This window comes from Vulpes vulpes, chromosome 11 (genome assembly GCF_048418805.1).
Source record: "Vulpes vulpes isolate BD-2025 chromosome 11, VulVul3, whole genome shotgun sequence".
Lineage (NCBI taxonomy): Eukaryota > Metazoa > Chordata > Mammalia > Carnivora > Canidae > Vulpes > Vulpes vulpes.
This window is the reverse complement of record NC_132790.1, coordinates 38187930-38213439: the sequence shown is the minus strand read 5'-3', so window position 1 is coordinate 38213439 and position 25510 is coordinate 38187930. Positions and strand designations below refer to the sequence as shown.

The window sequence follows — 25510 nt, the reverse complement described above, 5'->3', positions numbered from 1 at the left end:
TTCTAGCAATTAATACACGTTTGCTATCTTCGGGGAGCTTCTAGCCATAGCAGACTTACCTCTCCAGGAAGAACCCATAAAGCTTTCTTCTTTTACTTTCTTTGCAGCCAGAGCACAGGCATCTGACCTAGATTCCACCAGTCATACTGGTTGAGCAACTAGACGAAGAAGGTGCAAGTCAAAATCCACTTTTTGGTAGTGGGGTGCGTGGGTGGAGGCAGAACAGGCATCAGTCCTTGGAGACAGCAGAACTTGTGCCTGACCCAGAAAGAGAATCAGTGCTGGCCTCGGGGACAGTTGCATTCAAGTTGAGCTCCTTGAAGCTTCATAGATTTACAGGACCCAGTACTCAATGGTGGCTGGCAGCTGTGTCCTCATCAGGCTTGTTTTATGTGGGGTTTGAGTTTCTGGAAGCTTAGGCTTGAGCCTGTTTATTTACACTGCTGAATAATTCTGCAAGCTGCACAATATCCCTTGAATAAACTGTTTCATATTTAGCCAGCTTCAGATTCTGTATTTTGCCCCTGAGAACCTGGATTAACACACATGGTCAAATACATTTGAGAAAGCCAACCTGAACAACTGCTTCTCTTGTTGTGGGATTTCTCAGACTTCGATATTCTAATGTACATTCTGAGTCTCCAGTAAGAACCATGGCTGTATTTTTTTTTTTTTTTTTTTTTTTTTTGCTTTCTGCTCTATGTTAGCTTATGACAAGGTTTTTCTGCATGTGAACCTCATTCAATCCTTAGCATGAACCTATGGAGTAGGCTTTATTATTATTTGCCATTTTAAAGAAAAAAAAGTTGAGACGTAGGTGACTTCCCTAAAGCTGTATAACTACTATCTTATTTTTATTTATTCTAACATACTCTTTTTGTTCTTTCACATGTTAACATTTCAAAATCAAAATATGCCCTAGAGCCAGTGTGGATTTCTAAAATAATGGTGTGCCAGACAAATAATAGCTTTTTCTAGTATCTCCTTCAAGAGGGGACTACATCATGCATCAGTTCCTAAATATGTTTGTCATGTAGAACACTTAAAAAAAAAAGATTGTATTTATTTATTCATGAGAGACACAAAGAGAGAGAGAGGCAGAAACAGGCATAGGGAGATGCAGGCTCCTCCCCACTTAACCAAAATAGAGGGACTTGCTTAAATTCTGGTCTAGATTTCTTATTTAAAGGGAAAGTTTTCTGTGTTTCATTGTTTACTGAGTTCTTTATTATTATTATTATTATTATTGTTATTATTCAGGCTGAAATATGCAGCAATTAAAAAGTGACTAGTTTTTCTGGGAGCTGCTTGAAGAGTAGTATCACATATCATTTATTTTATAGGCTTCTAGAAAATAGGCACTTAGAAACATAATGTACTTATACACTTTGGAAATGCATAGATAATTGCACCTGGGTATGGGTGGAGAGTCATTCTAATTCACTTTTTAATGGAGTAAATATAGAATACCATTAAAAAAAACCTTTTATTTTTATATTGGGTAGTAGGCCATCTCTGATTATTCCCATTTTTCAAATGCCAAGCCGTGAAAAAATTCTTGACAGTCACTAGTACATTCACTGATTCAACACAATTTGTACTGAGTGACTGTCCAGGTCTGTGCTGTGAATGATGTATATTAAGGCCTTTCTGAGTTCAAAGCATGCTATGAGGTACCAGCTCTTAAAGTGTCAGAATTTCCTATAAGAAATAGATATTCCAGGTTTTAGGCATCCATTGCCAAAGAATTTAGATGAGGTTGTAGGATGTGCCTTCACTGACTTACTTGCTTCTGGCACACTTAACCCTGGATTTTTAGCTGATTTGATTAGAGCTCTGTACTTAGCGACATAAAAGGAAGGGCCCCATCTGAAATTTAAAATCGGAAGAAAGTTAGAAGACATCATTTAAAGGACATGATGGCCAGGGGCCTGGGTGGCTAAATTGGTTAAGCAGCTGATTCTTGGTTTCAGCTCAGGTCATTATCTCAAGGTCCTGGGATTGAGCCTTGTGTCAGGCTCTGTGCTCAGCAGGGACTCTGCTTGAGATTCTCTCTCCCTCTCTCTCTCCCTGCCTCTCTCCATGCTCTTTCTCTCTCAAATAAAATCTTCAAATTATTTTTAAAAATAATGGAAATGGTGGTAGTACTTAATGGTCACAACTGTTTCATACTCCAGTCTGGAGTACAACCATTTGAATCATTGCTTCTGACAGATTCCTAAAGCCCTACGATGAAAAATGGGAATAGTTTCTTAAGTTGAGAGTATCCTAAGTACAATATCCTCAAACTCAAACTACTTACCCTATTTAAGAATCAGTATAAATTAATAATAATATTTTAATTTTTATCTTTAGCTAAGTTGGTTCTCCAGAGGCTTTCTAGGTCTGTGCTTACAGCTGAAATTCAACTATGACTAAACCATTGTAGGAAAGTAGTTATGGATCCTCAGAGGATATCATCATAGCTTGGTGTGCAGGAGGCACGGTGTGACATATGTCCTTCTCTCCTGCATGGTTCACATTTTCATTACTTAAAGCTTAGGTCTTCCCTATCTTACACTTGGACAATTTTAATAGTCCATCTCCAGACTTTGCCCATGGTAGTCTGTACTGCATGGTGCTAAAAAGCTCAACCTACCGAAGATAATTCAAGATCTTCTGTAGGATCTACTTCTTGATTCAAGTTTAGACACCTTTAAACAGGGGTCAGTGAACGATAGCCTGCAGCTCAGTTATCCTGCTGCCAATTTTGTAAATGAAGTGTTACCGGAACACAGTCATGCTCATTAATTTATGTTTCTGGAGTCAGCTTTCCTCCTGGATCTTGATCTCCAACAATGACTCCCTTCCCAAACTTCACACTTCCATATTCTTCTGGATCTCTACTTGAATATCTTCAGACAACTCTTCAAACCTTACATGTCTGAAACTGAATTCATTAGCTTTTCTGATCATCAGATCACCTGATGCGGAGACCTCACATCCACCTGGACATCTAAGCCATGCACTCTTAGAACTAGGTCACTCACCCTTCAGAACTCCCCATTCCTGAGCATAGAAAACCCCACAGTGAGGTTCTTTCTTGCCCCTCCAGGCCTGTCTCTGGCTACCTTGACCCTCCATGTGTCCCCGAGTGATATGAAACTGCATCACATGCCCTGTTCACATCTTGCTATTCCCCCTGCCTGGGACATAGTTTCCTTCCTCTTCTTTCCTACAGTTATTCTCCTGTCTCTCAATTCTTCCTTCGGGACTCGGCTCAAGCACTCTCCATTGCTGACTTTCAGGTAGTTTGCCCCATCCCTTACCACAATTATGTTAAGGTTCTTTCTTTGTGGGGCTGGTTCCTGCACTGTCCTGGGAAACCGTCCTGGTCCTTCACCAGCTCTGTGGCTTACACATGCAGAGTGGTCACTTGGTCAGAGGTCTGTGGTTATTGGACAGAACTGAACTGTTTGCCACAATGCTATTCAAGGACTCTTTCAGAAGATTCTTTTACTGTATTATTCTTTCCCTATCCTTTGTGGGGGTATTTCTGTCCTGAGAGAGATGTGCAGAAGCAGAAAAATTAATTTACTGCTGTATTTCCCAGGAGGACTCCCCATTATATAACTCCTTTCATCCAGAAAGCTCTATAGACACTTCGCACAGCGGGGAGGTTGTAGTGCCCTGCAGTGTGGAGGGGGAGCAGAGAAGGAAAATGAAGATGAAGGCAACAGCCCCCCTTCAAGCCTTGGGCCGCAGACTGGGAACTGCAGGACTGTCTGCTTGGTAATGCCACATAGCAGCCTGCAAGAATCTCCCATGAGCCTGTAGATCTGATTATCCAGCTTATTCCTCCTTCACACCCCGGGACCACAGTTTAACAGTTTTTTCCTCATTGAAATTCCCAGCATCTTGTTTACATGCATCTCTCATTTTCTTCAGCTGCCATCATTTGAGCCATGAACAGTGGCTATCATATTGTTTTTTTCTTGCAACTAGTAAAATGGGAGTTCCAGAGAGGCTTTTCAGTGATTTTCATTGGAGAAACCAGGTTGAGACTTCAAGTCTAGTCCAGAACTTTATCCAGTGACAATACTTTCTTTTTTAAAGATTTATTTATTTCTTTTAGAAAGGGAGTGAGAGAGCATGAGTGGGGGGAGAGGCAAAGGGAGACAGAGAGAATCTCATGCAGACTCCCCATTGAGTGTGGAGCCCAACTGAGGGCTCAGTCCTGCGACCCTGACACCATGACCTGAGCCAAAATCAAGAGTCAGACGCTTAACCGACTGAGCCACCCAGGCTTCCCCAGTGACAATGATTCTTCAAGAGTTGTACATGAGGAACTCCTGAGGAGCTTGCTAGGATTGCACATGGCTCAACCCTGCCCTGAGATGTCTGGAGGGGCGCAGAATGTATGTTTTTGGAAAACAGTCCTTTGGCAATTGTGATATGCACCCTGGTTAAGATGCATTGTGTTATACTTTGTTCATTCATTCACTCATTTATTCATTCATTCATTCATTCATTCATTCATTCATTCCTGAAGTATTCCTTGAATAGCTACTATGTATTCTTTGCCAGACACTGGGGCATTGATGATAAAGGGCACAGATTCTTCCCATTAAGAAGTTCCAAGTCTTCTGGAAGGAAACTCATAAACAAATAATTGTAATACAGTATCAATTTCTATAAAAACTGGTGGCTACCTCTGCCCAAGAGTGAGACAGCATCCTTGACGTTTGATTTGTGTCACCAAGAATGGGAGTCCCTAAAGGAAATTCCAAGGGGGACTGGTGAGAGGAACTCCTTTTTAAGGGATGCTATGCAGAGGGGCGTTAGAAGCCACCATTAGGAGATTCTTAAAAGTGAAGCCAAACTTTTCATCTTTATTCTGAGGTATCTTTTTTTAAAAGATTTTATTTATTTATGAGAGAGAGAGAGAGAGCTCATGCATGAGTGGGGGGGAGGGCAAAAGGAGAGGGAGAAGCAGACTCCCCGCTGAGCAGGGAGCCCAACATGGGGTGGATCCCATGAAATCATGACCTGAGTTGAAGGCAGATGCTCAACTGGCTGAGCCACTCACGTGCCCCTCTAAGATATCTTTAGTAAGAACATGTCACTACTGCAGAATTAATAGCTTTATCACTCATCAGAAAATTCTCAATACAAGACCACAAAGAATCTCACTATTAAGAATAATAGTTAAACTTTATATTTATGAAACACACTCTTACTCTTCTTACTAGGCCTTGTCCTAAGTGCTTTATTTGTTTCATTTACTACTCACAAACCCAATGAACGAAGTGCTATTCTTCTGCCTGTTTTACAAATTAAAGAGCTGAGACTTACAGACGTTGAATAATTTACCCTTATCATATGGTAAGTGGCAGAATCAGAATTAGAACCAACATCCCTCTATTCAAAGCCCTTGTCCTTGTAAATCCACTGCTATTACCCATTATGTTCAGATTTCTACAAATATGTTGGAAGGTGCCTAGGTGGTTCAGTGGTTGAGCATATGTCTTCAGCTCCCTTCAGCTTCTGGGTCCTGGGATCGAGTCCCACATCGGGCTCCCCGCATGGAGCCTGCTTCTCCCTCTGCCCTATGTCTCTGCCTCTCTCTGTGTGTCTCTCATGAATAAATAAGTAAAATCTTTTTTTAAAATGTGTTGGATTTTCTTGAATGCTGCTGTGCATTTTCTCATTCTTTTAATTCTTGGGAGTCTAAATGAAATATTTTGTTTCTTTGAAATAGAATTTTTTTTTCAGCATTTTGGTAAGGAAAGGGAATAAACATATTTCCTCAGTCTGCCATGTTTAACTAGAAGGTACCCATGCTCCTTGGCTTTTTGTTGATTGTCTCCTTCATTTCTGACTCAGTCTTAGTCATATAATTTAACTCATTACAGTGTCTCTTAAAATTAGGTTTTATCCTAGGATTATGTGGAAACTGAAGTGCAATGGGATTTAATTAACTTACCCAAAGTCACACAGCTAGTGAGTCTCAGAGCTAGGATTTAAACTCAGGTCTGATTGATTCTGGATATGCTTGGTGTTTTCTAGACCACCTTTCTACCTTGTAAAGAAAAACCACAGGCAAAAGCTTTGTCTCCTCTATCAGAACCATTGTTGAAACCTTCTGAAAAGGGTTGCTTCCTGTGTCAGTGGGGGTTTTGTTACTAAGACATATTTGCCTTCTCCCTCCCTGTGTTACTTCATTTTTTTCAGTATTGATTTTGTTTGTCCCTGTTTTGTGGTCTTTTACCTTCTTTGATGCATCTTGTTTGCCATCTTTGAAGCAAGTGGTCTTAGATTTGTGAGCAGCAGCCCTGCTCTCCCAAGGCCTTCCATTTCATCTCTGTTTGCTTCACTGACTAGTGAGGTATTGATTTCTCAGGCTAGTCTGCTGGGATTGGAGGAAAAACCAATATCCCATTAGATATAAATGAGAAGCAACGGCAGCTTCTCAGCAGCTTGTTCATTGACCTCACATGCTAGGACACTATTCAAAGACTAGTTAGCCTGACGTGTCCACGGATATTCTGAAGTGATTAGATTGTCTGAGATATAAGGTAGAAAAGCCAATGACAGAAAAATCAAGGGTTGTAAATCTATTTCCTTGAACTAAATGAGGTGGAATCATCTTTGGGAATCATTTGCCTGTCAAAAGTTGCTCCAGGAGAAGGAAGTTCTCTGTGGAGAAGTTTTCCAATTCTTGGTCCCTTTGAATTTTCTAGGGTCAGCACAATCTTTGTGAATCATAAGATAAGTCCTCTGGTTTTCATATTCCCCAGGGTCTCAAGATGAAAGGATGTCAGCAATGGGGTACCTAGCTTTACCCATACAATATGTTTCTGAAACATTGCATGTAAATCCCACTTTTTAACAATACCCCAAGGAGCTCATTATGACAGCTATCCCTAGATGAGTCCCTTTGAAAAGGAAGTGTTCCCTTGGAAGGACAATTATCACCTTCTGGTTCATCTGGTGATAAGTTTAGTTCTTAATTTTCAGATTTTGTAAATGACAGACATGAGCACTAGTATCAAACGGTCAAGGTCTAAAGAGACAGTAAGAGAAGCCCATACTTAACCCTCAAATTTTCATGTCATTCTATCTTCCTCTACCATTGGCTAGAAACATAGGAAAAGAAGATTTGGAGAATACTTCAAAAGCATCTTGTGGTCTAACTACTTATTTTATAGTTTCATTCATTCAGTCTTAAAATAGTCATTGAGCACCTCTCCTCTATGTAACAGGCACTTTGTAGGCACCAGAGCTATACTAGGGGACCCAACAGATCAAATGCCTGCCTTCCTGGGGCTCGCATTGTAATGGTGCAGACAGCTAATGAAAAGATGAATAAGTGCAATGTGTAGTGTGTCAGTGGAGCTAAATGCTCAGGAGAAAATTCAAGCAGGGAAGGAGTGTAGAGCTAGTGTGGTGCAAATGCACGGGACAGGAGAGTTCAAAGAAAGGAGAGCACTTTTGGGCAGGTCACCAGGGAAAGTTCCATTAGAAGGTATTGTGTGTTTTTATTTAATTTTATTTTAATTAATTAATTAATTTTTGTTTAAGTTAAAGATTTGAAAGAGGGACAATACTGAGCTGTATAGATTCCTGGCAGGGCAATGCACCAGGAAGAGGGTATAGCATATGATGAGGCACTATGGAGGGTTCAATAAAAATGAGGTCAGAGAGGTGATAGGGGTCATGTTGATCTTTAGAGCATTGTAACAGCTTTGGGTTTTCCTCTGAGTGAGATTGGAAGACACAGAATATGGGATATGATTTGATTTAAACAATTATTCTGGTGGTTACATTGAGCCTGGATTGTGGTCGGAAGAACTGGAAACAGGAGGTGAGCTAGGACTCTATTGCAGCATCTATGAAAGAGAAATTTCATGTCGATAAAATGAAAGTAGGAATGCTCGACATGTGTCTTTGAACATGTAGTAGAGAGGATTTCCTAATAATTTGGATGGAAGTTATGCAAGAAAGAAGGGATTTGGGGAGGGCTCTGCAGTTTTTGGCCTGAGCAGTTAGAAGAATAGAGCTGCTATTTACTTTCTTAATTGGCTTTCACTCAAATCCTCTGAGTTTTCACTCTTTTGTGAAACTCTTTGTTAAGACTCCTGCTTGTTGTTCATGGGAAATGGCTTTAAGAACTCTTATCATTCTCATTCCCGAGCTGGACACTCTGTAATCTGTCCATCTGCCTTTTTTTGAGGTAGTGGCCAGGTCTGTTGATAACATACCAGACAGACTGGACAGAGCATGGTATAACAAGGCTTTAACTTACCTTGCTTATGTCGTGTTTTTAATTTTATATAGTAGTATATTGTATTAATTTAACAGGTGTAGCAAAACTGATGACATGTGTTATACTCATGGTCATCGAAAAGCCTCCTTATTTTTGCAAATGATAAGCTGTCAAAATAAGGTCTTACTCTACTGATTTAAACTGCTGATAATTTAAGCTTAAGTGTAAGATTTTATACTAAGGTCTATTAAATTTTCTTCTGAGGCCTTAATCTATGAATCCAGTTTCATTTTTTTAAAGATTTTTATTTATTTATTCATGAGAGACACACACACACACAGAGAGAGAAAGAGAGAGGCAGAGACACAGGCAGAGGGAGAAACAGGCTCCATGCAGGGAGCCCGACGTGGGACTCGATTCCAGGTCTCCAGGATCAGGCCCTGGGAGGAAGGTGGCGCTAAACCACTGAGCCACCTGGGCTGCCCAAGTATCCTATTATATTCATAGGTCCTACCTCTACTCAATGGCGATGGACCCCAGAAGGTGGGAATCTTGTGGACAGTTTAGACTTCTGTCTGCTTTATTGGTTTCTAGGTAGGAACAAGTATGTTGGAGGGTTAAGGGTAAAAGACATGTAACAGTTGAGTTTGCCCATCCCACCTCCTGTTTTCTAAATTTCAGGGAACAGTAGTTTTACTAGAAGTTTACCTGGTAGTCTTCTGCTTATATTTCATTAGTCTTAACTATGCTTAGCGCAAAGAAGCGAGGGAAATCAAGTTTTTGCTACTTACACATAATCAGGATTCCATCAGAAAGGAAGAGGAGATGCTATGTAGTGTGTAGATGGTCAGGGTGTGAGTGGAAATGCCAAAGTGGAGAAAGTAAATATTACCTAGTTTAAGAAAATTGGGACTTAATAATGAAAAACAAAACCACACATAAGCTCCCACCCAGGATTAATCACTGTTAACCTCACATTTCCTAATTGCATCATATTATATGCAACTTTAAAACTTATCATGAGCATTTTTCATAGCAAACTCTTTGTAAATGTAATTTTTAGTAGCTGAGTAATTTTGCATCATAAGGATGCACCATAACATCCCCTCTATTGACCCTCCTGTACTTGTTCTGCATTTAGGCAGTTTTCGTTTTCACTATGATAAATAATGTCATTATGAGCATCTTTATACATAAGTTATTTTATGTATTTAAGATTATTTTATTGGGCTTTATTCTTAATAGATTACTAGATCAAAAGGAATGGACATTTGTATGATTCTGATTACATGTTTTCATATAGATTTTCAAAAATGATGAGCTACTTTATACTTGCCAAGTATTTGTATGTCTGTGAGGACACTCTAAAATCCAAATTTCATCATGTCATTTCTGTCTGTTACTTGTGGGTCTACCAAAAAGTTGCTCATTATGCTTATGCCTTCATCCAAACTTCTGATGAAAATGAGGTTAGTTCCCAACTGGATTTGAGCTCTGTGCCACCATCTACCCATTCTGCGTGAAGCCACCTTGTTCACAGAATGTGATGACGGGCATCATGCTAAACATAAGATTTGAGAGGCAGTCTCCTGATTGTTCAATCTGAAATCCTTATTATTAGAAGAAAAGGAAGTTAGTTGGTTTGTGTTAGGTCTGCCTTCTCTGTGTCATCTGTTATCCTTGCACCACATTATTTAAACATTAGGCTTTCCCTTCATGATCTATACTTTTGCTCTGAATAAACTCCAGTACTGTCTCCTTCTGCTTTTATCTTTTTCTCCAGGCGTGTCCTTAGACTTGGTTTGAGCACCCTGACCTATTTGGATGAGTTCAGACCACCCTCGAATCTGTTCTGAGTTTACTTCCCTTCTCCTACCTGTTGTACATATTATTTTTAAACCTAATCTTAACTGAGATGTTCCTGTAGTCAAACGGGTTTCTTTTTGATCTCCTTCCTCTTTCTTCTTCACTGGGTTACTCGTGACTATAGAGTTAGAATTTCTGTTTCTGAGCTTCTTGTCCTTATTTTTCTCCAGACTCAATCTTATACTTTGCTTTCCATCTGTGAGAAAAACCTACATAAGTTTCCATTCATTCTCTATAATTCTATTTTTCAGTTCATGAAATATTTATAGATGTGCTGTTTCCTTCCTGTTGTCTGGGCTTTGAGAGTAAAATAAAGATATTAGGATCTACCCTACTCATGGCTCAAGATTAATCACTCCTCTGTTCACACCTTTGACTGTGAATGCTAACATAGTATGTACATCTTATAAATAACTTTAAATAACCAGAATTATAAAATAGATGATTAAAATTATCTGTAATCAAATTACCAATTGATTTTGCTGTTAACATTTTCATTTGCCTTCTAATCAGCAATAAAGGTCTATTAAAAAGAACCTCATTCTATCCCTTTTAGGCTATATTTACTCTTAGCTCCTCAACACATAGAATTGACTTATTAGCTGTAGACCTAAATATACACAATACCAGTAGAGGAAGGAAGAAACAGGTGGTAAAAGGAACCTGGGTACCACAAAAAAAGCTAAGTCATTTTCTGAATCATATTTTATAATGCAAGAAAGCAGGTAATACATCTTAAATGGTTCTCGGGAACAAAGTTAAGACTTTGAAAGTTTGCATTTGAAACAAATGTCCTTTACCTGGCAAAGTTATTGTCCTTTGAATTGACTGAATTCAGTGGAAATCTGTAAAAATAACCAGAAAATCAGAACTAACTTTAAGTCTTAAATGCCAAGAGCCTCTTTTATTCCTTTTTAAAAAAATTTAGTAAGCAACTACTTCATACCTTTCTGAAGGGGGCTTCTTTTCAGATCATTTATATTTCAACTCTACTTACCTCTTTTTGCATATCCAATATAAAAACTCCAATGTCCACTTATTCTGCATATGTGAAAATTATCAGCTGCCACTAGATATGTATCTGTTTAATAATGCACAACTTTATGGAAAAATATTTTTCTGTTTCTTTTTAAAATCATACCTTGCTTATGCCTGTCTAGAACATGAAATACGTATGTTAGTGTAGATGATTATGATGTTCATGAAGCTGTATAGTAAATACAACAGAGAGTTCCTGACTTTGCAGTGATTCCTCCGTGGCCAGTTTTGTATTTCTACTCCCAAACATTCCCTTTCAGGTCCCCCCACAGGTTATCCAAATGGAAATTACCATTTCCTGCATACTCTCTCTCAAGTCATTGTAATTGGCCAGTAATGTCCACGTGACCTGAGTGGGGTTTCTCCTGGGGCCATTCTCTCCTGGACTCAGAATTGCTCTAATCTTGAGTATGGGGACACCTAGGTGGCTCAGTTGGTTAAGCATCTGCCTTTAGCTCAGGCCATGTTCTCAGAGTCCTGGGATCGATTCCCACATCAGGCTCCCTGCTCATAGGGGAGTCTGCTTCTCCTTCTCCTTCTGTCCCTAACCCCCTCTCCAGCTCCTGCTCTTACTCTCTCTCTTTCAAATAAATAAATAAAATCTTAAAAAAAAAATCCTCAAATGTGAATATGTGACTGAAGCCAGACTCATCCATGTTCTTCCCCAGCACTTCTCCAACTGAGTTTTGGGTTAGGAGGCCTTTTCTTTTGGGTGGCAAAGCTGTGGGAATGTAAGCCCAGAACCTGCTAAAAGCTCTCTCCCCCTTTATGTGCAAGAAGGTGCTGGGTAGATAGAGAAAAATGAAGCTGATCTGATGGCATTTGAGAGCCTGATTTTATTTCCTAAGGTTCTTGGAGTTGTCTGGGTCTTTTAGGTAATTCCCTCACTCCTGGTGACTACCCTTCAGATGACTTAGGTAATTCAATGGATTTCTGATTTTTGCAACCAAACATTTATAGCTAATCATGTTGATAGAGTGTACTTGCTCTAGTAAATGATTGCTTAAATAAACATCTTGTTCTTAAACTCTCAATTTGAGAAATCTTTCCCATTAAGGGAACATTATTCTTGGGACTTCTACCAGTTCAAAAGCATTAGTCAAGGGCTGAAGATAGTCTCAAGTCACCTTCAATCCTGTTTGGGAAAAAGGCAGAATATAAATTCTCTCCTTTCACAGCTGATGAGACTGATGCCAAAGAGTAAACTTAACCTGTTCGTAGTAACTAAGCTAGTTTGTAGTAACATCAGGGCGAGGACTCAGCTCCCTTAATTAATTATCTGTCTAAAGCTGTCCTGAGTTTAAAGGAAGTTCAGTATAATAGACTTCAACATAAAAGACATCACAATATTTTCTTGTGATTTTAATTGGTATTAGACCATTTCTCTTTCCCTTTCACAGCTCAGTTCATTCATAAATTACTTGTTGAGCATGTAGGTGCAAACAAGCCCTATATAAGCTGCTGGTAACACTCCAGGTGCCTAAAAGTGCCACTTCTGCTCTCAAGAAGTTTAATATCTAGTGGAAAGGTAACCCTTCTAGAAGTCATTGTAACCATGCATGATTAAAGCTACTGTAGAAGCTGCTATGGAAGCACCTAAGAGACCTTGACCTACCTAGCTCAGATTATCATCACCAATCAGGCGCTTTGTCTTTAAATTTATTATTAAGATTATCTCTGTCTACTCTTTTAGTCATGTTGAAAAAAAATATACAAACTTCATTTGGGCCTAGGCCCAGAAAAATGAAAAATGGCAAAAATACCTAGCACTACGTAGGTAAAGGTAGAAAACCACAAGTATAACATAAAGTCAGTTAATAAATATCTCTATCCACTCCACTCCTTAGCCATCCACTTCTAGATATGTCACCACAACTCCTCATCAGTAATGGCCAAATTGTGCCAAGGCAAACACTAGCTCTGTAAGACAGAGCATGAAATAAGGGTTCTGTGATCAGATGAGTTGATGAAATATTGCATACTCATTCTCGACTTGGAGATGGGAGAAGAAAGTGGAACTGCTTGCTTCTCTCCAACCCTCCCATCCCAACCTGCATCTGCCTTTCCTCGATTCACGTTATTGTGTAGACCTTTACCCTTTGCTCCCCTTTCTTCTGTGTTGCTCTGGTTCTCCTCATGTCCTGCCACCCAAGATGCTAAAGCTTTTTTCCGTTTAATGCAAGAAGTTTGACCACATGCCACATTCTGTGAGCTGCTAGGACTCTGAGGAGTGATAAAGAAACATTTTTGAATTGTTTTTAACTTTTCATTAAATGATTTAACCATAAGATGCCTTTTTTTTTCTGTACCATGTCATGAAACCTCAGACATACTCACTCTAACAAAGAATTATGTTTGTTCCCCCCAAACATATACATATCTCATATACAACCTAATATTTAAGCAGGTCGCTGTGTTGTTCCTCAGATGTCTTCTTCTTTTTTTTTTCCCCAGGGCTTATTATATGCTGACACTATTGCTGAGTTCTTTCACATAGCTCACCTTGTTTTCATAACATCCTCAGCAACCTTGTAACATTGACATTATTTTTTAAATCACAATTACAGGTAAAGAAACTGAGGCACCAGTTATGCACGATTGCCTGCCTGGTGACATTTGGTTACTTCCCTGAGGTTACATAGCTAGCAATTGGCAGAGCTAGAATAGTCTCTTAAACACACAAAGGGTAAAAATTCAAGATACCCTGAAGATTCTGAACCTGGGAAATGTACCCAGATTTCACCTAAAAGTTAAAAGCAGAGTAAGATGAAATCCTTGTGAATCAGTTAGATGTCAGTAGCTAATTACTTCCAAATGAGATCACTCTGTAGGCAGAGGACCTACAGACAGAGAAGTAAGAATAATCCAAGCAAAGCACATTAAGAGAATGGCCTATAGTTTTAGTTCATTTGGAGCCCAGCTAAGTAAGGGGCACCAGGGGTGATGAGCCAGGAGAATTAAGATGGAGTTCTGTTGGTTGGCCCTCAGTTTAGTGGTTTGGACTGATTCTGACCAGGCAACATGAGTCGACAAAGTTTTTTGAGCTGGGAATTAGGGCAAAGTATGACTATTACTACACTTTAGTTAGAGTAGTCAGGAGACCATCTGGAAGGAACATGGAAGAAAATTGCCATGGGAAGAAAAATGGAGGCATGTGACCATAGAAGAGATTACACAGGTCCTGGCTCAGAGCAAAATGTCACGGTGATTGTGACATGGAGCACATCACTATCATCATGTCTAAGCAGAGGCAGGAGAGGCCTGGACTAGTAAAATAACCACATAGGGACTGGCGCCAGAGTGTATTAGAGTGAAGATTATAGATACTTTGATGAATAGTGCTTGGTCCATGAAAAACGATCAATGACTCTTTGCTGAATAATAAATTATTTCATTTGGTTACATAATATTTCAATATTACATAATAGAAATTCCAAAATGAATATCTCCTCCTCCTTTGCTACTACAAATTGTAGAATGAAAAGAAGTGAAGTGTTATTCCCCATCATAAAAAAGAAAATCAAATAGCACATGCTAAGCACTACCTCAGGGAGGTTTCCCAGTCTACAAATGACTTGTTATCTGAGTGTGGAATTTAGGAGTTAGACATCAGAGATGTGGTAGAGAAGTGGAGACTTAGGTCTATCCCTTAGTGTAGACCTAGGGTTAGAGAGTTCTGATAGTTAGCTAGTAGCATGACATTCGAACATAAAAAGGGGGTTAAAAGATCTATTTGCTTAATTTTATCAGCACGTCACCTTTTACACATGGTTTTGTTGATACATGTTTTTTCCCAAGCTAATTGTACTCTAACAATTATGGTTGGAGTTTCATTTATGCTATCTGGAAAAACAGGTTTCAAACTCTCTGCTGGAGAGGGCTGGACAAAAGGGCTGTATATAAAGTTAAAGGACAGGCCTGAGAAGTGATCATGAAGCTTGAATTGATCATTCATTCAGTTTCATAAAAGTTCTTAAGGAAAGATGATATAAAAATATTCATATATAACATAGTCTTAAATATATATGATGTTGCCCAATTTCTACTTTTGCTTCATATCTAATTATGTCTCATTCTCATAATTCTGTCAGTTGGGTGCTATTACCTTTGTATTATAGGTGACATGCAAGAAAAGTGAGTATTTTGCCTAAGTTTACCATATAGTTATTAAATAGTGGAAGTCACCTGAAATAGTTTTTGAAACATCAGGATATAAAGACATTTTTTAAAAAGCAAAATCAGTATTTAATGTAGGTCTGCCTTACTGCAAAGCATTTAATAGTTCAGCTTGATTTTTATAAAGTGGTTCAGTCAGTCTTCCTTCCATTTCACCCAAAAAAGAATGGTGTCAAATCATACTTGGAAAACAAGATAAGAACAGGCAGTTTGACTTGAGAAATAAATTCTGTGGTGAATACGTTTTCCTTTTCACTCCCTGCAGATATCGCCCACATCTGAAGTTATTTTCAGGTTGAAATCTGGACTTGTTACTCTTTGGAGGGCCCTTGTTAACTTGTTCATTCATTCATTTGTTAGAATTAACAAATTTACCTAATATATTTGCCCAGTATTTTCCAAAGCTATCCACCCAAAGGTATTTTACCCAGTATCTTCCAGGTACCTCCTGTCTGCAGGCACTGTGCTATGCACTGGGATGCAGCCATGAAACCCACAGGAGCCCCCAGTTCAGTGGAGGATACGTACTAACAAGCCATTCCATACTGACCAGTGGCAGGTGCCAGATTAGAGGGGTGCTTGTCTGAGCCCGGGGGAGGCAGAGGCAACTTCTCACGAGAAATGATGACTAAAGAATGACCCAAAGGGAGAAGATGAAGAGAAGCAGACATGATAAGGGGGCTTGTATTTATCTGAGGACCTATATGTAATGTCTAAGTTATTCATCTGTGTATCATTTAATTCATAAATTCTAACAAGAACCCTATGATGTGTAGTTATCATTAGCCCCATTTTCTAGATTAAGCAGGGGAGGCTCAGGATTTGGATTTGCCCCTGGTCCCGCAGTCAGTGACAATACCAGGTTTTAAAGCTTGACTCCAAAGCTCATTCTCTCTCTTTTTTTTCTCTCAAAGCTCATTGTCTTTCCATTATATCCTGCTGCTTCCTGGGACAATATTCTAGTCTCGATCCTCAGACTTGTTCATGGAGGTGCTGGAATGAAAGCATTTGATTATGATAGAAATGAATTATTAGGTAATTTCTGCTCATAGCACTCGATAAGTGTGACTTTAAGTTGAATTAAGTCCAGCAAATCCTGTGGACACACAACTTATCCTATATGTGTCTCAGTCTTCTAATCTGTAAAATAGATTAGTAATATATCCAGTTCCCAGCATGTACTAAGGGTGAAATGAAGTTATTCACGAAGCATACATAGCATAGCATAGTACCCGAGTAAATGTTCGATAGTAAGTGTTCAATAAATGTTAGCAAGTATTACTATTAATATTTTGTGTCTGGTGGGGCATTTATCTTCTTAAGCCTTGTAACTGAAGGCTTCTTTGTCTTCATTAATGGAATTTAGAAAGTCTGGCTAAATGATAGGTTTTCTGCTTATGTTTATTCTTTATTTTCTTTTCAAGACTGATTACTGTGTACTCTACCACTGTTTCAGTATAGGACTCACTGTGAGGGAGATTTAAAAAACATTAGATTAAAGCCAAATATTAATAGAGGCAAAATCTATGAATGCTTTGATTCTTTATAGCCATTAGTGGTAATCTGCGCACTACATATTGAATTTGGCAATGTATCACAGGAATGGTAAACTCTAAAAAAAAGATCTTGGGAATGGTGTCTGCTTGGTGCTAGTGTTGTCAGTCTGGTGTGAGAGAAGAGACAGGAATGGTGAACTCACATTCCTCCAGGAGCCAGGAAGTTAAGGAAATGAGTCAGGTAGGTGGCAAGCTGTAGACTATGCATATGTGTCATTTAAAGAGATTTGAAATAAAAAATAAACACCTATGGGCCAAACATACCATGTTGCAACTGCTCATTCATAATTTTTGAAATTTAAAAAGAAAGCACTGGCTATCAAGTTAAGGGACTTGCATCTTCATTCCTTTCGCAGACATTTACAGAGAGGAGTGGGCACAGTAGGTTAAGAGCAAGGGCTCTCGGCTCTGATCAGGTTTGCCATTTAATACTGTTGACCTTTCAAGGGCCAGAGGAGAAGGGTTTGAGCACAGGCTGGGGAACCAGGTCCCAAAAGTTTGATTTGCTGGCTGTGTGATCTTGGGAAAAAATTTAAAGTCTCCATCCCTGTTTCCTCTCCTGAGTTTTAGCTTAGTTCATTAAGGTGAAGTACATAAAGATACCTGGCATACAGTAAGTTTCCACAGATGTCAGCTAACTTTGGTAATTTTTGTTTAAAGAGTTCTTATGCACCAAACACTGTGCTGGGAGCCAGGAACACAAACATAATAAGATAAAATCCATTTTTAAGGACTTAGATGATAGGCACTTAGGAGTCACTGGTAAGTGCCAGGTGGATAGAAAGTGCCAAGGAGCCCTGATGACACATTTCATAGTGCCGAGAGAAGGCTACTCTGAAGAGATAATATTTCTAGAAACAAGGAAGTGTGCAGACAGCAAGAGCTGAGAGGTAGTCTGTGTGATTCCAGACAAGTCACTGTCCTTCTCTGTTGCCTTGGTTTCCGGATGAGTCGATGAGAGCAGGTTGGATCAGGGCTATCAGATTTCCCTGATAATTGGCATGCTTGGGGATGTTTCATGCCTGAGGTGGGGTTCCTGGGGCTGCCAGAGGGCTGGTGGGGAAGAGAGCTGTAAGGGACCAGGAAATGAACTTGGACCCCTAGTGAAGGGAGGACAGAGGCTGGGGCAGGGCTATGGTGGGGGCGGTGTGGGGGGAGGTTGTCAGAGGGACACTGTCTTCAGAGCTGATTTTATCTGTGAACTTTGCTCTTCTTCACCAGTATCTACATGTTGACACTGTGATTCTGTCCTGTTATTGAAATCAGAGACACTATGGCTCCATCTGTCCTTCCCAGAGCCTGTCTGGTAAACTAAAAGTTACTGCCAGATGACAGGGCATCATGAGGACCTGGTTTATCTGAAGCACACTCTCTAGTGTAGAACCATGGGGGTGGGGTTTGGATTCAGGCAGACCTTTGCCTGGGCACCAACCAACTGTTGGCCATAGACTCTAAGAAGTCAGCAGGGAGAGGGAAAAGAAAATACAGAAGCCCCAAGGATTGGTCCTGGAAGCCAGGTTCTGCCCCTTGCAGTCCTTGACACCTTGTGTGCATGCCATTTAGCCTCTGTGCTCCTCACTTCATCAGTAAAAGGAGGACCATGCCTCCTGCCTCAGCTTTGTTGTGAAAATTAAATGAAATGCCAACTCCTGAGAACAACGTCTGAGATAGAGGACTCAATTTAGAGGCGCCCCAGTAGAAGCTCAAGATTGGGAGGCAGCAGTTATCGGAAGGATGGGGAGAGTGATATTAGGGATGAGAGAAGGAAGAGGTGCCAAGCAGACAAAGATACTGCTTGGTGTCTGCTGTGCCCGCCCATTTAGATAGGAACTAAAGCAAATGGAAGCAGGCAAACTGTTTAGTGCTTATGCGCTCAATGAACAAGTGCTAAATCTTAGAGAAAGGCTATGAAAACCGCTGTTCTGCGCGCGATGACTTCCAATGGTGGTGTTATCCTGCGGGCCATCTGCTCTAATTAAAATTTCACAGGGCTGAGGAATTTAGTGTCCTAACCTCAGAGCCTCTGGTACACTTGGTGTTTTGTTTGAGGTTGATGCATTTGGAAAGATTAGAGGAGGATGAAATCTTTGCCAGTTTCTAACTAGGCAGATGTGAAGGGTTTCTGCTAGAATATTTTTGCTCTCTGGCACTGGGGGGTCAGAGATTAAATAATTTGCCACCAGACAGATGTTCTGAAGAGCTAATTAAAAAACTGACAAGTACCCAAGACCTCAGATAGTTAGATTTATATGCCATCCTCTACAGGAAGATCAAAATCACTGCAGCTTAAAATCACTCTATTAAATGATACTTCCAGAAAGTTCACCATTGAAATAAAAAAAAAAAAAAGTGCCATTAAAGACATTCCTGATTATACAAGTGTGTTTCAAATCTTGATGGACATTTTAAAGAAACGGAGTATCTTTAGGATGCCTGGGTGGCTCAGCAGTTGAGTGTCTGCCTTCAGCTCGGGGAGTGATCCCGGAGTTCCAGGATCGAGTCCTGCATTGGGCTCCTGCAGGGAGCCTGCTTCTCCCTCTGCCTGGATCTCTGCCTCTCTCTCTGTGTCTCTCATAAATAAATAAATAAGTCTTAAAAAAAAACTTAAAAAAAGAAAAGAAATGGAGAATCTTTTTAAAAGGTACCCATGCTGGGCCCCATCCTAGACCAATTATATCAATGTCTGGGAGGAGGGCCCCAACAATAGATTTTTTTTTTAATTCTTTAAATGATTTGAATATGCAGCCAGGATTGAGAACTGATTTAGAAATGAAACTATTCTAATATCTGTTTTAATCTTGGGAGACAGTACAATGTAATATATGGAAACAGGATAGGAAGTGGAGTGAGGCCAATCTTAGCTGGAAAGACAGATTGAGGTCATATACTGCTCTGGGTAAGTTACCTAACCTTGTTAAAGGTTAAAGTTTCTTTACCTTTAAAATATGGCGATTAGTTTTTTAATAGATTTTTCTGAGGATAGGATGTGAGCATTATTTCATAACTACAGTACCTGCTATATGCCCAGCATGGAGTAGACACTCTATAACAATAGCAATAGTTACAACTATTTGTTTTTACTAAATTGCTTTGTTAGGAATTTTAAGCCTTTTTTTCAGCCATGCTTAATTAATATGAATGAAAAGGTTCTGAGCAGAGATACAAAGAGAAGCACACATAAACCTGACACAGTGTGCACAATAACCATCCTGCAACTTGTAATAAATCAGTCAGATGCAGTCTAAGTGTACATATCTTGAAAGTCATAGAATGTATGCATTTCCTCCTGGAAATGTTCGTACTCTCTAGAATAAATCCAAATAAAAGTCCCCAGGTAGTGTTTTGCAGTTAAGCCAGCAGCTGTGTGTTTTCACAGCACCTAGAAAATGTGGACTTGGCTGTGTCCACTGGGATGCCAAATAGCTCAATCAATTATATTTCAATATCATTGCCCAAAGAGTCTGAACCTATAGTTTTAGCAGGCAAGTTTTGATTATCCATGCTAGGTGTGGACCGAAGGAGAGGGGAAGTTTGCTCTGTGTTGCCATCCCTTCCCCACATTTAGGCCCTTGGCTGTGACGTCAGTGGTGGATACAAAGAGAGTAGGACCTGCAATAGAAATCAACTTTGCTGGAGGCTCTGTGCCCATACTGTTTAAATGCGAGACACATGTGCTCAGACTATACTGTTCTGGAGGAGCTGAGTGTCTGGCTCTATGCCAGCACTCTTAACATTTTATACCTTGCTTCTTGTAGTAAGCATATGGTAAATATTGTGGTAGGTATTCGTGTTTACTCTTCTCCTTGATCTCACACCTGGCCCCATTGCTTACCAGTGTGTGTCTTGAGATCAGCCAGTTACTCCATCTCCTCTGCTGCAAAATGGAGGAATAGAATGCACACATTATTGTGTTCTACTGATGATTAAATGACAATATCGTGATAACAGGTATTGATTATGTAGACCATGCCCTTGTCTGAGTATTTGTCTACATAGTTCATGTGTCCTAAATATGAATATGCATTAACTTACAATTACCTGTAAAGTAGATCTCTTAATTCCCTGTTGACAGATGAGGACACTGAGGCATGGAGTGGTTAAAGTCATTTTTCCAAGGTCACACAACCACAAAGTGGAGGAGCTAAGAGTTTGGCTTCATGCCCGTGCTCAGAACACTAGCTACCAGGCCTTTCTGTAGAATGAGTGCAATAAATGATCATATTTGCCCCTCTTCCAAGCTTCTGCTTTCAGTTTCTAATCTGAACTGGATATGCCATGGCAACAGCACCATGGTTCACCCAATAGGTATTTACTAAATACTTACTGATAGATGAATTGATCAAGCAGAGTGCTAAGGGTCTCTCTAGTAATGGATGTGTATCATATTGTGTTTATTGACACCTCACCTGCAGAAAGTCCTCAGTGACTCTGCCTGGCCCCCTGAGCACTCGAGGCTCTATAGTGATGTGATACCAGACACCCTTTCCAACCTCATTATATTTTTGCTGTTTATACAAACCTTGCTGGTGGTGAAGCTCAATTAAAAAATGGGACTTATTTTATCATCTTTTCCTTTGTGTGTCTACCGCTTAGTGGGACTCTGAATTATATCAATTGAATGGGCTAATGAATGTTATAGAGCTGCTGTGTTGTTCATTATTCGTATGTACCACCTGAAAGCAGGCGGTTAACACTCCTTGGCTCTGATGCTTTCCTTTATTGACAGCCTCATCCTCCATGGTCCCGAATCCTAGTCCTAACACCAATTAGCCTTTATTAGGTGTGTTCAACTTAATGAACAACCTCAGCAGCAGCATCTTATCTTTTGATAATCCAAGTAGTCCCACTACTTGGGCTTAGGTTTTTGTTGTCTTTCTCATAGTGCCGATGAAGTTTTATAAATTTATCCACACTTGCATTTCACTCGCCTCATTAGTAGATTTTGCCAGTTTGCACATTAATGAAAGAAAACCCTATTTAAATGGCATGTTAATATATGAGTGGAGGTTTAAAAAATACTACTGACTAGTCTAACTTAATACTGGGGGCCCTTTTGAATGCTTAAAATGTGTTTTTCCTATCACATAAACATGTTTTTTCCCCTAATGTATGAAAGAGAAAGAAACTAAGATTTATTTAGCACTGGGCCTTAACACTGAAGTAAGAATGTTTTATTTGTTTTTGCACTTGATTTCCAAAGCAATCTTGGAAAGGAATATGGCATGGTAAGAGCCGGCTTTGATGTCAGAAAGACCTGGATGTGAGTTTTGGCCCCAACCCACTGTGTGATCTTGGGGAAGTTTTCTAATGATACCAGCAGGCCAGGTCCAAGGAGCCAGAGGGGGTCCTGTAGGACCGGCCAAGAGGGTCTTTGGCTGTACATAGGATGGAAATCAAATGTGAGCCAGCATGAGGTGAAAGCAGAGTCTATTGAAGATGTTGAGAGAGCCGATATAGATGGAATGTCCAGGAGACTTGGAAAGGAAAGGAGCAAGAGTCTCATCTTTATTCAGGGTCTGGGGGCTTTTGCTGGGGTCAGTGGTCCGGTGTACGTACCCTCTCAGGCATTCAGGAACTGGTTAGATGGAGGCACAGGCATCATTCCTTGGAGCCAGGAGTCCTTGGTGTCAAGATGTCTAGTGCTGATGGTCTGGAACACACAAATGCTATTTTCAACTGGTCATCCTCACCTGGTCCTACCTTAGATGTTATCTATTCTAGAGAAGTCATTAACTCCTTGTCTGTTACAAGGAGGACATATGCTATATGCATTTTGAGGCACTTGTAAAGTGGGGTGGGGTTGCAGGTCTTATCAACAAAGGAGCAGAGAAAGGAGCAAAAAGTAGATATTTATGGAGTCCTTTAGTTTCCCTGTCTCATTAATCTACCTAAACTTAAGTTTTCTTATCTATAAACAGACATAATAATATCTTGTGTTCAATATTTGAGGTGAGATTTTGTTGCCTCCTTCCCTACACACAAGCAATAGCCAAATGGGAACCCAAGTGTTGGTTTATTAATGGCTTGGCAAGCACCTAAAAACCAGTCAGAAGTAGGACTTCCTCAATGAGATGTGCTGGCCCATGAAGCCAAAATCTGGAAAGCTGTGTGAGGCTACCCAGTAGCACTTTCTTAAAATTGGAGATAGCAGAAGACCTGGACCAGGCTTCTAATTGTTCATGTAAACAAGTGGCTGGGTGCAAAAGCAGATGTTGAGCTGGGTCTCTCCCAAAGAGCCGGGCCCCATCTAAGTCAGATTACTTTCTGAGAGGAGATAGTTCAGGTGTGACCCCTGGGCATGACACCAGGCAGAGGAAGAGTGGCAGAAGGCATGCTGAGCGTGGGCAATGACTTGAAGGCACAGTAATCCACTCAGCAAGGAACAGGGCTAGAGGAAGCCGATCTCTGTGGACTGGCTTCCATGGAATGAGGCACATACTTGAGCTAAAGCTAACAAAGCCCAGCCTAACAATAACAACAAAATCAGTAAGAAAAAACAAACTCTTACCTTATATGGCTTTAAATGGAATTAAGTAAGATTATGTGTGTAAAGTGCCCAGCGTGTACATATTGTGCAAGCATCAATGGCTACTATACCCTGTAAGGAGAAGCAGTTTTTCATTAAGTAAGTATTGTCATCAAGACCATTGTATAGGGATCCCTGGGTGGCTCAGAGGTTTGGCGCCAGCCTTTGGCCCAGGGCGCGATCCTGGAGTCCCGGGATCGAGTCCCATGTCAGGCTCCCTGCATGGAGCCTGCTTCTCCCTCCTCCCTCTGCCTCTCTCTCTCTCTCTCTCTGTCTATCATCAATCAATCAATCAATCAATCAACCTTAAAAAAAAAAAAAGACCATTGTATAGTTGAGGAATGGGAGGCTCAGAGACATGAATTCTGGCCTGAAATAAAAACCAACAACGAGGGATCCCTGGGTGGTGCAGCGGTTTGGCGCCGGCCTTTGGCCCAGGGCGCGATCCTGGAGACCCCGGATCGAATCCCACATCAGGCTCCCGGTGCATGGAGCCTGCCTTCTCCCTCTGCCTGTGTCTCTGCCCCTCTCTCTCTCTCTCTCTCTGTGACTATCAAAAAAAAAAAAAAAAAAAAAAAAAAAACCAACAACGAGAACATTATAAACAAGCAAAAAAAAAAAGCAACCAGAATTTTACCTTGTTTTATACTTAGAAAAAGTATTTTCACTAAGGCTCTGTAAATAAGAGAAAATAATCAGTCTGTTTCCTGGAACTCCAAAAATTTTCTTAAACTTTGGTCTCAGGTGAACTCAGGATTGGGCTTGAAAGATGGGGAACATGTTAATGAATATTTGCATCAACTGCCATTAGCCATAGGTACCATTTGCAAACCATTACTACCTCTTACATTTTCCATGTAGTATGACTTTTTTCAGTGATCTCAAAATATATCAACAAACATGACACACATACAAAATTCAGAGATAAGAAGTTATACTTCAGGTCGGACAAGGTCTTGTAGTAAAATAATTTGATAAGAAAATCCTTATCTCTTTACATTGACTATGAGGAAACACCCAGAGAAGTTCTACACATTTGACTTTACTGGAGATCCAGGTTTTTTGTTTAGTATGCCAGTAGTAAATATTCCGTATTTCTCAGTTTTCTGATTAGCAGGAACGATTTAATCTGGAGTAACTGAATAAGCAATGTATTTTTTAAAAGATTATTATTTGTTTTAGAGAGAGAGAGCACAAGTGGGAGGGGCAGAGGGAGAGGGAGAGAGAATCTCAAGCAGGCTCCATACTGAGCATGGATCCCAAAGTAGGTCTTGATTTCACCATCTTGAGATCATGACCTGAGCTGAAACCAAGAGTTGGACACTTAAGTGACTAAGCCACCCAGGCATCTCCATAAACAATGTATTTTAGATTTAAATGTTTGCTCCATATTTTCCCCAGATTGAAGTTTATTTTATTCTTGAACACATACTGAAATTTCTGGTTTCATGTTTTCCTTTGAAGAGTTATATCCACCTGGATTGTCTAGGTAATATAACAGTAATGACCTTAAATCTCAGTGGCTTGGAACAACAAGGTCATAATTCTGACTCTGCTACATACATCATCATGGGATACTTGTCTCTTCTTGACCCTCATACATAGACCCAGGTCAAGAGCATTTCCATCTCTGTGCTTCCATGATTGCAGAAGCAGGGAGAAAAGATTGACGAAAGAAGCACTGCCTTTTATTACATCTATATGAAAGTGAGCCACATCTTCCCTCATATTCCATCGTCTGATGAAAGTCATATGTCCATGAGTAACTTCAAAGAGGTCAGAGCAGTGTGCTCCTACTGTTTGATCGAAAGGCAGATAGCCAGAAAATACTTGTGAAATCACTATTGACCACTATAAGAGGTGTCTTATTATTCCTATTTCTTATCAAGGTCACAAAAATAGTATGTGGCAGTAGGCAATTATGAACCAAAGTCAGACTGAAGACACATACGTGTCTTACACCTGACACTATAGTGTGTAAGAGTACGTGAAAACAAGAAAATTGCCCTCTAAGTTAAATCCAACATATTAAAAGTAAGTGAGCCTGCTAAACACTTTCTCCTAAGGGACAAAACAAATATGTTTGCTTTTGTGAAGGAC

At 40.0% G+C, this 25510-nt stretch overlaps 1 protein-coding gene across 1 annotated transcript in view; it reads left to right on the top strand.

Annotated features, from left to right (window-relative positions):
- RAB38 (RAB38, member RAS oncogene family) overlaps nucleotides 1–25510 on the top strand; it is a 56639-nt gene that overhangs the window by 30062 nt on the left and 1067 nt on the right. The gene's annotated exons all lie outside the window — the stretch shown is intronic.